Below are 13,798 nucleotides of genomic sequence, written 5' to 3' on the forward strand. Positions count from 1 at the left end.
GGACATTATTTCTACTTCTTATTGTTGATATTTATACAATGAAAAGGGATGTAGCATAATAAAGTATACATTTAATACAGTAGAAGTTCAGGTATTATCAACAATAAAATATACTTTTGTGTTTGCAGAATCCTGGCAGTTGATTATTAAACGCATCAACATACCACCTACTGTAAAACTTAACGATACCGATTACATTATCCTTGATTGTGACTACGACCTAGAAAATACATCCAGCACGGGTCTCGTCGTCAAATGGTTTTTTAATACAAATCAAGTGATCTACCAATGGATTTACGGCAGATATCCTTTGGCAGACGAGCCTGCTGCAAAGTACGTCGATCTAACATATAAAGCCAGCAATGATCCATACACTGAATACCGAGCCATAAAATTGAATAAACCAGGTGTCGATCTTACCGGCATATATACATGTGTTATATCTACCTATGCAGATGAACGAATGGCAAATGCATCAATGATAGTGTATTGTAAGTATTAATGTGTTTTTACATTTTTATATATAAATACCTAGGCTTTTCCATTCCATTCTATTAAATTTATTTAGTTTTCCGGTCCACTGTATAAGGCCATAATATTAGATGTGAGAAAAAGTTCGTGACGTTTTTTTAATACCATCTAACGGGAAAAACGCCACGAACTTTTCCCATACCTAATACTATAATATGTGAGCAAAGTTAAGCAGGTTCTAGATTACTGTATTAATACGTATGTATATGCGATATGCGTGCGTGCGTGCGCATGTGCGTATGTGCTTACGTGCGTATATGAGTGGTCAGAGAAGGGATAATCACAAACGCTGAGTTTGAAAGACAAGAGAGAAAAAACGCATCACTGGGATCCGTGGTAGAGAGAGAAGGGAATTTCGTTCCTTAATTCTCTCACCCCTTACAATCTTTTTATACTTACTATCTTATTTGCGCTCTCTCTCCAACTCTCTTTTCTTCTCGCTTGCATTTTATTAAATACATATAGCATTTGTATATATATATATATATATATATCTTTTAAATAAATAATGACTTAGTAATATAATTTTAATTTAGCAATTAATAATAACATTTTTTAAAAACATATTCTATAAATAGCCGAGCGTTATCCATTCCTGTTATCCATTATTAAACTATTATTCAGTCGTTATCAAACATTTATTGAACTCGTACGAACGTACGTCATATCGAACTTATCGTACTATTATTATACTAAACAGCTATTATTATTGATCAATTCTTAATTACAGAGAAAGTGCGAAAGAATGAAATTAAACCTATTAAAAAGAGTCTCCTTATTATTATACCTTATTTTTTAAACTTAATATTATACAATTCTTTTTGATGTTGAGATTATCAGTTGTATATTTTAAATAAACTCTGTAACCTACAATTTTTAACATATTTTTTTCATCGCGCAATATTAGTAATATCTAGATTATGCAAAAAATAAATCTATATCTTCGTAATCAGCATCTAGGATCTCAATGGTCAAGTCGCAATCGAGTATGTTAGCCAGCTATTTGTGTTTTTGGAATCCTTTAACATATATGAGAGCCTTATTCCAAATTACTTTTCGCATCAATTATTGAAATTAGGCATTTCACTATGCTGTACGGGATCATCCCATCTTCCTATCGCAATCGATGATAAACACTCAGCCAGCAAGCACAATATTTTTCGGATTTTGTCAAGAAATTCCATGATAGAAAACATATAAAAATGTAATAAAAGAAAATGGCTTCTTTCCTTAACACTGTCATTTCCTTCATGATAAATTTTTTTTCAACGACAAATCCTTGCAGACAAATGTTAGTACGGTGATGATGAACGATTTTTTGAGATTGTGCTCGATCGCAAAAAATCTTGAATTTATCTTTTATATGAAAAGAAGGGAGAGAGCTTTTGACAACATAATTTACGTAATCTTGCACACGTTGGATAATGGACTGTATTCGATCACGCAGTCGTGTATGATGAGATAATAGGCGATAGTATTTGCAAGTACATTCTCTTTGAAATTAAAATTCTAACGGGACACCTACTGCTGCTCTTAATGACACATTTTGTCGTGAACAGTCAATTGCAATAGTATAACTATGCAAAATGCCGTTTATCCTGAATAACGATTCATTTCTTTCGCGGGAGATTTACATTATGATAAGCTGTACGGAAACGTACAAACATTGTCATTTTAAACAGCAGTTCCACGTTTGTCAAAGTTTCGATTCAGATAATCGTACGAATAAAATTTATAATTTAAATAAAGTTTATATTGATTAATTTATTAGTGATCGAAGAAAGTTTATTCTCATGATAATTTTTTAATCAGTTTGCGAAGATAACATATCATGTTTTTTTTTAGTTGAACCATAGTCTTGATAGTTCAAAAATGTTTCATCGTGCTTGACAATAGTGGATATTAGTAAATCCTATGAACATCATACTTAGATATCGTCTGCTTTCTAAGATACGCAGCATAGATACAAGTAGTTTATTGATTTTATTCAAGTTAAGGCAGTGAGGCATTCACCACTGCATTTCAAATAATTTAAGCATCGTCTCTGTCGCCGGATCTCTCACAAGGCATTATTGTTGAGTACTCGTATTAAAATCAATTCACGACGAGCTTAAATACATATTTCTCGCAAAAGCCCAACAAAAAGCTGAGCGGCACACGAAAACTAAAATCTAAACTATCCGTCACTTGTCATTACACTTTTCGCGGTATCATCATTTTCGACCAATCGCGGTATCAGCATTCTCCATACGAAATGTGAAGTGAAAACTTTTGAATAACTTTTTTATAATAATGATCATTCCAAGATTTTCATTATGATAAATTTTTGCACCATTGAATTCAAATCGAATTTCGTCAAACATAAACGCCACACAATTACATTCAAGCATTGGCTGTCTTTGTTTATATTCTTCCTGTGACGTCAATCTTCTTTCGATGTAAAGAATGCTTTTAAACGGTAGCGTATAAATCCTGTTGTATAGGTATCGATATTTCACTACGTTCAAATGTCGTGTTGACATATGAACTGTACGTGTGAAACTCAAATTTGACGATGCATCATCAAAGATCAGCTCGCCTTCAATATTCAAAGTATTAGTCATTTCAAAAGTTGCGCACCGCGAATCTCAAAAATATAAAAAATTTCAACACGCTGAGCTTCTTCTTTCTAATACAACCGGAGGTGCGAGTATTATCGAGTGTTACCGATTTTGTAAAACGTAATCTTTCTGCGTGCGCTCCGCTCCATCTAATATGAGCATCTCACGTTTGCGTTATCTATCGTTATGTCGCCATCGTACGAGCAACCTGACAGTGATCTTTTCTCATTGAAAATCGAGCAATCGTCTGTTTGACACATATCGTTAGATTTGTAATGCTCTGCGCGATGACTGGCAGGTAAATGATCAGTTGTGTCGACCTTTCCCGCTTTAATATCATGGCAGCATGCTTGGCGAAAATTCATATATCGTGTGCATACTTTTGCCATTGCTGTACGCGTCCGCAGTCATATTACATTCTACACGGATAACATTTACATTCATTATGTTGATCGACATGTCCAATTTGTACTATTTTCGCGACATCAGTACGCGATTTGATGAGAATCCTGGCAGCAAGCCAATGTCATTAGGCTAAAGTTTATTCTATAGACGCATCTAATCTCACACTTCATCGTATTGTAGTTTACACAGAGCATTATTGGGTATTCTCTGTTCTCGTTGTCGGCGTTATCATCGGTATCGAATGCGTCGTTTCCATAAAATATGTTTCAAAAATTTATTTATGATCTGCAGTTTGTACGATCGCTCGGAAATTGTAATTTTTACGTCATCTTTGTCGAAATAATATTTGTTGTTCGAATCGTTCACGTTCTGTATCATGTGATCAGTTTTAAAAATCATCGAACTCGTAGTTGTCATCACTCAAATCTATGGAAAGTAATTCAACGCGAGGACGCTGTTCTTTCCATTCAGCATAAGCGTCAACGACATGACGGAGCATTTGACGAATATTGAAATTTCGCGGTATCTTATCAGGCTTTTTAAATTCACGATATTTTTATATCTATGATTTTGATCTTGGTTTTCATCGCTGCTCAGGTGAAAGCGGCGATTCTTTCGCTTAGAGCTGAATCTCTGGCAATGATGCATCCTAGCACTTTATCGGCGAATACTTTGTCCGCCGCGTGTCTATCGGTGAAATTGTTACTCTGAGAATACATAATGTCGTGTTCGCCGCATGGATTTATATTTGAATCACCTTTGATTAATTATTTTTTCAGCCGAGCCGCAAAGCCCGGAATATATAACACAAAAGAAAGCGCGTTTATCACTTGATTCAGCAGACTGCTGCGCGCTACTAACATTTGTCATAGACCTTTATCTTTGGTGTACGTCCGTTGCCATGGCTGATTGTAATGCTCATCGCAGCGATGATAGATTTGAATCTCCGAACTCATATTGCGGAAGCTTATCCTACACGTTGTCGACATAGTCGCCATGCGTAACAGTATGATCTTCGGTATATGCTGCAACTGCTCGGCACTTAGATCCCAAATGTCGAAAACAGCACGAGTTGCTATTATGCAATTTGCGAGTTCGTGCCCCAGGATTTATTGACTATTGCCCGATGTTAAACATTGGGCCGATGATATCATGGTAAATTATCATCATCGATCACGGGGTGACTCAGGTTACATTAGCCGATTTTCACTCCATGATGACTCCCCGCCACTATCGGCCCAATGTTGGCAACATGTTGACAACTGATTATTATGCCAATCACAAGATGGCAAGATGTTAGGTCAGGCTAGATCAACCAACTCTCTTATCTAAAGACTTTAGGCCATCGAGCCTAATGTTGAACCAACGTTGACAGTATGTCGGCAATCGATTGTCACGTCAATCACGGCGCAATTCCGACTACATTAGCCGATTCTTGTCTGAAGACAAGTTTAAGCTACTGTTAGAGCAACGTTAGACCAACATTGGCATTATGTTGATAATCGATTGTTTCTCCAATCACGGCACAACGTAGGCGTATGTAATGTTAGACGATTCTTATTAGATGATGACTCTCGGACTAATATTGGCATTATGTCGGCAATCGATTATCATATCAATTACGGCGCGACATCAATTCAGGCTACGTTAGATGATTCTTATCTGAAGATATATTTTCATGATTAGCGTAATAATCGGTTACAGAAATTTTTTTGCTTGCGAGAAGAGAAAAATTTTTACATAGCCCATCATTTGGGATGCTCCCAAAGGGAGAACTTAACCAGATGAAGAGAAGATGTCCAGAGGCAGATCCTCCGGATGTGCGGGATTCATGGGAACCATGAATCCCCTCCATAAGGAAGGACAGCGGATGCTATCGCCTCGCTAAAAAAAAACTCCCCCTATAAAGCAGCATTATATCAAGATTAATTGAGAGCGGAATTGTCTACTGGAATTGCTTACCCGGCTTTTCATCAGGATGTACCCAAGCCATGGAGCATAAGCTCCCGTCATCCAATATTTGGTATACTGCACTAAGTGTATGAACGAACGTAACCTAAGACTAAATATACGTCGCTATTTACACTATATACAAGTCTCACATCTCAGTTATCAGATCCCGAGGAGACAAGAGCGAGAATCGCCCACCGTCTCTTTAGAGTCTGAGGTTCATGCTCCGCCCGCTGCTTCCTCCTTATCATGGACTTACATAAGTCTCTGCAAGAGCCATCCAGAGCGGCCATTTCACCATTTCACTTAGCCCGCACATGGTGGCGCCTTGCTCGAACGATCCTTATGCAAGTTGGTGATCTCCGGCAACTACCAATAGGCGAAGCAGAAAGATTGCATGCGATTTCTCGGCATGGCCGTGTCGCATGTCCTCTTCATGACAGTTTGGAGCTAAGTGATTGCTGCGTCCACATCCTCTGACTGTGAGAGGTCAGTTAGTTCACAGGGAGATGTGAATGAATGTTTCCTACAAATCGGCGTCCAGCTTTTTGACAACCACCTGGCTACTGTCCCGCTCCCACATCTCCTTGTTGTATTGTCGCAAGGTGGGTCGAGATCAGATTGTTATATGCAGCGGTGATCAGACGTGTTATCTAACCCGTTTGACTTGATCCACTATTGCGGATTATCGCGGCGGCTCTCGGAGTAATCCATATTAGGTCGATAATGGACAAGCCACGGCCGCAGCAATAGGTACTGTCCCGATGTTCAGCAGGTAGAGATATTTCTCAGCTCACCTTTTCACCAAGGCCTCTCTGGAGCTAGAGAACGCCACAATGTAGAAAAAAGAGTCTGCAGCCACCAGGACAGGACGGGAGAGTTTGCACCGAACGGCATTCCCCAGCCTCTCCAGTATTTCTTTTATCTCCATCCGGGATGCCTACCAGCCAGGTAGCACAAAATAATGTTTACCTAGGCTGCCGTAACCTCTACTCCTCTCCAAGAGAGATGAGAGAAGAACCCTTGGAGTATCGCCGCGCACCCCGTGATGTAGCCAGACTGGATAATTCCTCGGGATGGAGAAGGGGTCCGCGATAATCCTAGGCACGAACCACGCTCTGCCATACAATGGATACATATTTCCGGCGGAAACGTGGTTGAGGTTTGCCTGAAGAAACCGCGAGCGTAACTGGGACGTTGTGGTTCGCGGATTACGTCTTCTACTGGTAAATCTCTCATGAAGAAGCCTTTGTTGTGGGCTATCACCTTCTTTAGACTCTTTTTAGCCTCCTTCTCCGGAGTTTTTGTTCCTTTTTGGGACGGAAGCATGACTTTTGTCTGTTAGGGTCACTTCTCTTTTCTCCCCTTTCCGTTTGGAGAAGCGGTCGGTCCTACCTTCTTACAGTCCGCCGCCACGCATTGGATGCCTCTGTTGATTTTATGATTCGCTGACCTGCTCCTTTCAAGACAAGCAGCGGACCTGCGCCTCACAAGCGCAGGCGTAGTATCCCGTCGTTTCGCCTGCAACAGCCCGATCGATTTTTGGCCTTGGCTTTTGCGACCAACCACAGTCATCCAAGGCTTCCCCCTCGGTTGATTGATTGGCAAGCCCACCTTATAGTCAGCAGTGGCAAAAGCAGGGGTAACTTCTACTGCTTGGCTCGCTTCCCTCGCTGCCGTTGCCGCTGAACTGCACTTTCTCCATGGTTTGACTTGAAGCCCGCCTGGCTTCGGCTACATTATTTTTGCCTTTAGGGGGGAGGAGGATTTCTTTCCCTCCCTCTTTGGCCTCCCGGATTCCTACTTCAGCGAGCAGCGAGAGGCCCATGCTTCCCAAGAGCTTGGTTAGCACAGTCTCCATAGATCTCTCAAGCTGGCCTCCGTACTGGCCTCGGCCATCGGGAACATTTCAATCTTGGCAACGTGGAGGAGCGGCTTCTCATGACCATCGCCGTCGTCGCCTTCATTAAAGTCGCTTTGATTAAAATTTCACCCAGAGTCGATCCTCTTGGAGACTCTTTTTAGTGGAGGTCTCTATCCCTCCGGGAGCGGTGAGATTGAGCCCTTCCATGGAATGTAGAAGACATCGTCGGCTCCATCTCCGTGGGATGCACTTTAACTCCAGAGACCGAGAATGGTGGAAGCGCCTCAGAGGTGCCCCGGAAGTCGATCCATGATCCTCTTTCTTTCTCCTTCTCTGGCTTGGAAGGTAGAGGCAAGAGATGTTCCTCCAAGATGGCGTTATCTGCGTCACTATTTTCTGTGACGAGATGAGGGCTAGAAGGCTCTCAGGTGACCTTCGTGCAGCTTTCGTTGGAAGCAGAGTTTCTTTGCCTCCAGCCTTTGATTGTCTTGAATTTCAGGCGGGCATTCTCACTCTTTGTGGCGCAGACCGTCCCGTGGGCTCTTTCGCTAATAGCCCTCTTCCCCAGGATGCTGCACATAGTAGTGAGGATAATGACTGCCCTCCACAATTAGTGGACAATCTTAATGTTCCGCGATCTCTCGACAACCTTAACCACTGTCAATGACTTCAATGGTCGCCACAACTACCGCTTTCGAAGGCTGTTCCATGTCATCATATATAGAGGCAGCCTCCTTCAGACGCTAGGAGTTTCGTTTGGTCCGGGAGGTAATAATTGGTCCGTAACGAACTCCTCATTTTCACGGATCTTCTGCGCGATTTTTTCCAGTTCCTTCTTGCACTTTTTTTGAGTCAGCCTACTCATCTTTGCAGGCCGACTAAACGGCTTTATTTTCACCGCCCTCTCACCTCCCCTCGGCGAAGTCCGTCAGCGACGCGGTGTCCCGCGATAAGGAGCCAGGCGGGGACGAACAACGCGATGATCGATTAAGCTCATCACTCACTTCGTCGTCGCCCCAGACTGCGTCCCGCAGTCCACAATAACGCGGGAGAGAAACCTATTCACTAAGCCCACAACGCGAAGAGAAGACCGATGTCCGGGACATGTGTTCGCTTAGTCGGAGATATTTTCCTCGTTCCCGTTCCCGGACTTGTCCTTTCTCGGATTCTTCTCCTCCACCTCATTTAAAAAAGCCTCTTGGATCCTTCTTTTTTGCAAGAGCTCTTGCTTTTTTGCACACGAGAGACGAAGTGGAGACTATCTTTAAAAATCTTGGTCTTGACCCGTTCCACCCGGATAAATCCAGCGTCTCGATCTTGTGGCGTAAGAAGAGGGGAAGCCGTTTAGCCTTCTCCCACTTTTCAGGCATACGACACCCTTTCCCCCGATAATGTCACCATCGCCCAGCAGCGCGCTGACTGGCACGTGCCCACCTTCGTCGACGAATAAGTGAGTGTATTCCTCGACAGAGATTATTTATTTCCCAACCCTAGAGTCAGGTCTCCGTCAAAGTTCTCCCTCGAGAAGGATGACTCATACATATATTCGTCCGAGCTCTTGGAGAAAACTCACCGCATCGTCCTCCCTCCGTGGGAGGTCGAGGATGAGATGGAGCTTTCTCGAGCCAGCAAGATTAGATGCATCCAGTGTTTTATTCGCGGGAGGTCCGCCCCATCATTTATGACAGAACTTGAGCTCACGCCATCCTCCCTTCAAACGCATGACCATGCCACTACCACCGCATTTGGCTGTAGATAGACAGCCACCTGTATTGACATACAGGCTAGCAACATGATAGATCTGGATGGCCTTCAGGCCTAAATCTAGTGTCTTCCTGGACGGTTCGACTCACGTCATTGAGTCGCCCGTATCTGATTCTGAGAAGTCGGAGTAGGCACCTTTGTAAAACAGCGCGATCTGTATTCTTCTCTCTCGGAAGAAAAGGTCAAGCGCCAAGACTCATCCTTCATCTCCTCCTTTTTCGTCGAAAGATAAAGAGACTTTTCTCTTCGATGTTCCTCCTCCTCTCTCAGATGATACTGAAAAGATATATTCCAAATTATTAAGGCTATTATTCATTTTTGGTTTTATTTCACTACTTATTCTCAGCGGCTCCACTAGTGCCCTCATCCCTCTCCTGAAGCATAGAGAGAAGGCTCCGAGTTCCTCCAGGGGGCTGGTATATGTGTCGGGATAGGCATCCGAGGAACTGCCTTCTGAACTCCGCTGGACTCTTCCCCTTACTCATCGTGGGAGGAGCAAGCTTCACTCCCACAGCTTTCAGGGATCGCCCATCTCCGACTATGAGGATACCGCTGGGAGTGGCGTCTCCTAGGAGGCTCAGGACGGTTGAGTCTCGGAGGTAGCGCTTCCTCTGCTCTCTAGCCACCGTAGCGACCAGCACATTTATTGTGGGAAGTTTAAGTCCTACGGCGGACAGACACCTAGACCGGTGTCCCACTTTAGAAGGGACGCCGTCGCGGAAACATCGGGTTACCTCCTCCCGCTGCCAGATCTTCGATTACATCGGAGTGGCTCGAAGGTGGCTCTTGACTATAGACATATACATATATACATATATGCACGCGGAGGGATTCTCACATAGCCGTTGACAATTGGCTGATTCATTCATCAGTCGTCTGTACCCCAGCCACGCACCGTTGCCGGGGGATAAAGGAGCTTTTATAGATGTTCAATTCGTTGCCTAGGAATTTAGGTGCAGGTCCTAGATGCCCGACCTCTGCTGCAAGAGGATCTCAAAGTCTTTGCAAAGCAAGGAGCCAGGATCTTAGGATGTTTGCAATGCAGAGATTACGGGGACTCGAATCCACGGGTATATCAAATTATAATATCCGGACCATATCCAGATGCGTATAAGCGCACCGGGAATGAACTCTACTAGGTCTCTGACTAGGTCTCGTACAAAATGTATACGGCCCTTTCTATCTAACCGAGAGCCGCGTTAGATAGAAAGTTAACATCCAGACTCGAAAATGGGACGGGAGATGGCCGAAATAAGTCTAACCACGACAAGGTCATGTTCCATGTTCGCAGGGGCTAATGTTTCTCCGACAGTGGCTTAAAGTTATCTTGAGACGAAGAATCGGCTAATGTAACCTGGAGCGATATCGCGCCGTGATTGAAGGGACAATCGGTTGCCGATATATTGTCAATGTTGATTCGATGATGGCCTAAAGTTGCCTTTAGGTAAAAATCGGCTGACCTAGCCTAGACCGATGTCGCGCCGTGGTTGGCATGACAACTGGTTTCTGACATACTGCTAATATTGGGCCGAGAGTCGACATTAAATAAGATTCGATTAACGTTGCTTGAGTAACGTCGCTTCCTGATTGGCGAGACAATTGGTTGCCGACATACTATCAATGTTGGCCCGATGGCGGCCTAAAGTTGTCCTCAGATAGGAATTGACTAACATAGGTTGAGCCGATGTTGCGCCACAATTGGCATGACCATTCGTTGCCGATATACGACATTGGTTCAACGATGATTCGAGAATGATCTAAAGTTGTTTTCTAATATCTAAAATCTAGATAAGAATCGGCTATCATAAGCTGGGCCGTTGTCGCGGCGTGATTGGCGTAACAATCGGTTGTCAATATATTGCCAACAATGGCCAAGAGTTATCATCGAGTAAGAGTCTAATGTAATCTGGGCCGACAATGTGCCGTATTCGATTAAGGAAGGACAGTCAGTTTGCCGTGATGTCGCCAATGTTGGCCCAATGTTCAGCATCGGGCAAGATTTAACAAATCTTAATAGATAATAAGTAACATATAATTTATCAGTTGAAGAAACGTATCACGTAAGACAGGGGACTCATAAGCCAAAAGTTCTAGGTTCGAATCTCTCAAGGTAAGTGTGTTTTTCAAAAATAATTTAAATGTTTAATTTCAGATGAAATCTCATCACACTTATAAACTTCTTATATAAAACATCTTTAATTAAAAAAATATAAAATTAGAAAAAATATAAAAATATAAAACATTTTTAATTAAAAAAAAATATTTTTTTTTACGAATATTGCACAAGTGTCGGCTCGATACTGGTATTCAATGTTGAGCCGATGTCGATGACCAGTCGACTTCAACTGGCTTTTAACTTTGGGCCGATCTTATCATTTGGATATTATGCTGACATAAGCACGACGTTATAGTTAGTAACGGGTCGACGGTCAGAAGTTAGTATCCGACGTGACTCAACGTTGGTCTAGTTATAAAACCGTACATGGGACGCCTTTAAATAAGCATTTGATTGTAGCTAATGCAAGCATGAAATTCATATGATAACTGCTGATTATGTATGTCACAAACTGCGTCGCAAAATAAAAAATGATTAGGAACAGCGAGAAGAAGCGCAAGCATGGCAAAATGTTCCCGAGTATTATATGCGCGATCATTTATGGTCTGTCGAATTGCACTAAAATCAAAGTTCTCATTAGCTTGCTCGAGAATGAATGGCATACGTTTCGAGAAAGTGTACATCTATTCGAAATCGATGCAACAGCCAAAGTAACAAGAAGGTAAATTCAGATCATAGGCTCCACATTTTTAAAAATTGGCTGTAACTTCCCGAAAATATAGATTAACAAAACAACATTGTTATGTATTATTTGACTTCCCTACAATAATTTTATATAGGTTTTTTTAATGGAAATGTAAAGTAACAAGTAATTAGAAATTTTCAAAAGAAACGGAAAATGACTCTTCGTGAAATTGTCCGGGAATAAACTCCATATGTTATAGAAATGCAAAGAAATCACTTTTTAAATCTTTTTTCATACAAAAACTCATTCAAGGAATATAATTATTATTTATTTTCTTATTTTGTGGGAAATTTAAAAAAATGTTTTTTTAAGAATCGCTATAAGAAAGAAAAATATAGGAACTTTTATTTTTTAGTGGATAGTTATTCTTTATCTATATCTTCTTAATTCTTCTTCCTTCTGATTCCCTTGAGGGAATGATTATTGCGCTGTGGCATCATCCACCGTTCTCCTCCTGTCACGGGCTTCGTCTACTATTTGAAATGATTTGTTTGTTGTTTGGATTATCTAGTCCAACGGATTAGAGAACGTCTTCTTGATCTCTTGCCTTTTACCTTGCCTTGTACTATCAATTTTTCCAAACCTTTTTCTCGTCTCAATATATGATCGAAAAATTGCAAGGTTCTTTTTAAGATTTTTGTAGATAGCATTTATCGGATTTAATTCACGCAGTATTGATTCATTTGGCTGATGTTCCGTCCATGATACGGAGCATTGTGCCAGCAGTACATCTCCGTCTTCTTCTCTGCTGCTCTTAGTGTCCAGGATTTGGATTCATATGTTAGAAAAACGAGATAGTTCATTAATCTCTTCTTGAGTTTGGTGGATATGTGTTTGTCCCTCCAAATTTTTGTTAATTTCTTCATTGCGACTTTTGCTAGGTCACTATCTTCGGTATACTTCGCCTTTTGTTGTTCCTAAGTCCTTGATGAATCCCAAATACACGTATTCACTTACACTTCGAAACGGCCTATGTTTTTAATTTCAGGTTTATTATGTCTTTGTCTATTCATTTTCTTTGTGTCTGTCATAATTTTTATTTTGGCTACATTAAGCTTGAGCCCCAACTTCTCACTCTCCCTCTCTACTCGTCGCACGAGATCCATCAGGTCTATTTTGTTATTTGCTATCAGTGCTGTATCATCCGTAGGTTAATTTTTTTCCCATATTAGAGAATCCTTTTTACCAGTTCTCTAATGCTCTTCTCATTATAAATTTTCCATAAATATTGAATAATTGAAGCGATAAGATACATTCCTGTCGGATTCCTCGCCGGGGATGGAAATCCATCGAGTATCTATCTGCTTTGCTTTGACATAACTTTTCGTGTTTTGGTATAAATTATCAAAAATATTAGATGCAAGGACTTCCATTTCTTTTAGCACTAGTCATAACTATGACCATTTGATGTTGTCGAATGCTTTACGGTAATCAAATGTAGAGCGGTATGTTATATTCTCTTATTTTTTCTATTAGTTGACGGATATTCAGGAAGACATGTGCAGCATAATTTTGCTTGCATGCGAAATCAGAGTTATGATACGATACTTGTCACATTAATTATTGATTCTTTCTTATGAATGATTACGACCGCGTATTTGATCTAATCGTCTGGCCATTGTCTTGTGCTATATGCTATTACAGAGACAGTGCATAATGTCGATGCCTAATTCTGCTGCCACTAAAACCTCGGCTGTTATTTGGTCTAGTCCTGCTGCTTTGTTCTGCTTCAGTTTCTTCATGACTATTTTGCTATCCTCCTTTAGAATACTTGATTCTTCAGTTCCGACTCCTAAGGATAATTGATTTTGTTAGATTTCAGTTTCTTCGTATAAATACTGACAGTATCTCCTCCAAGTTCCTATGATTTCTACCAAGTTCAT

This window comes from Atta colombica, unplaced genomic scaffold (genome assembly GCF_001594045.1).
Source record: "Atta colombica isolate Treedump-2 unplaced genomic scaffold, Acol1.0 scaffold85, whole genome shotgun sequence".
NCBI lineage: Eukaryota > Metazoa > Arthropoda > Insecta > Hymenoptera > Formicidae > Atta > Atta colombica.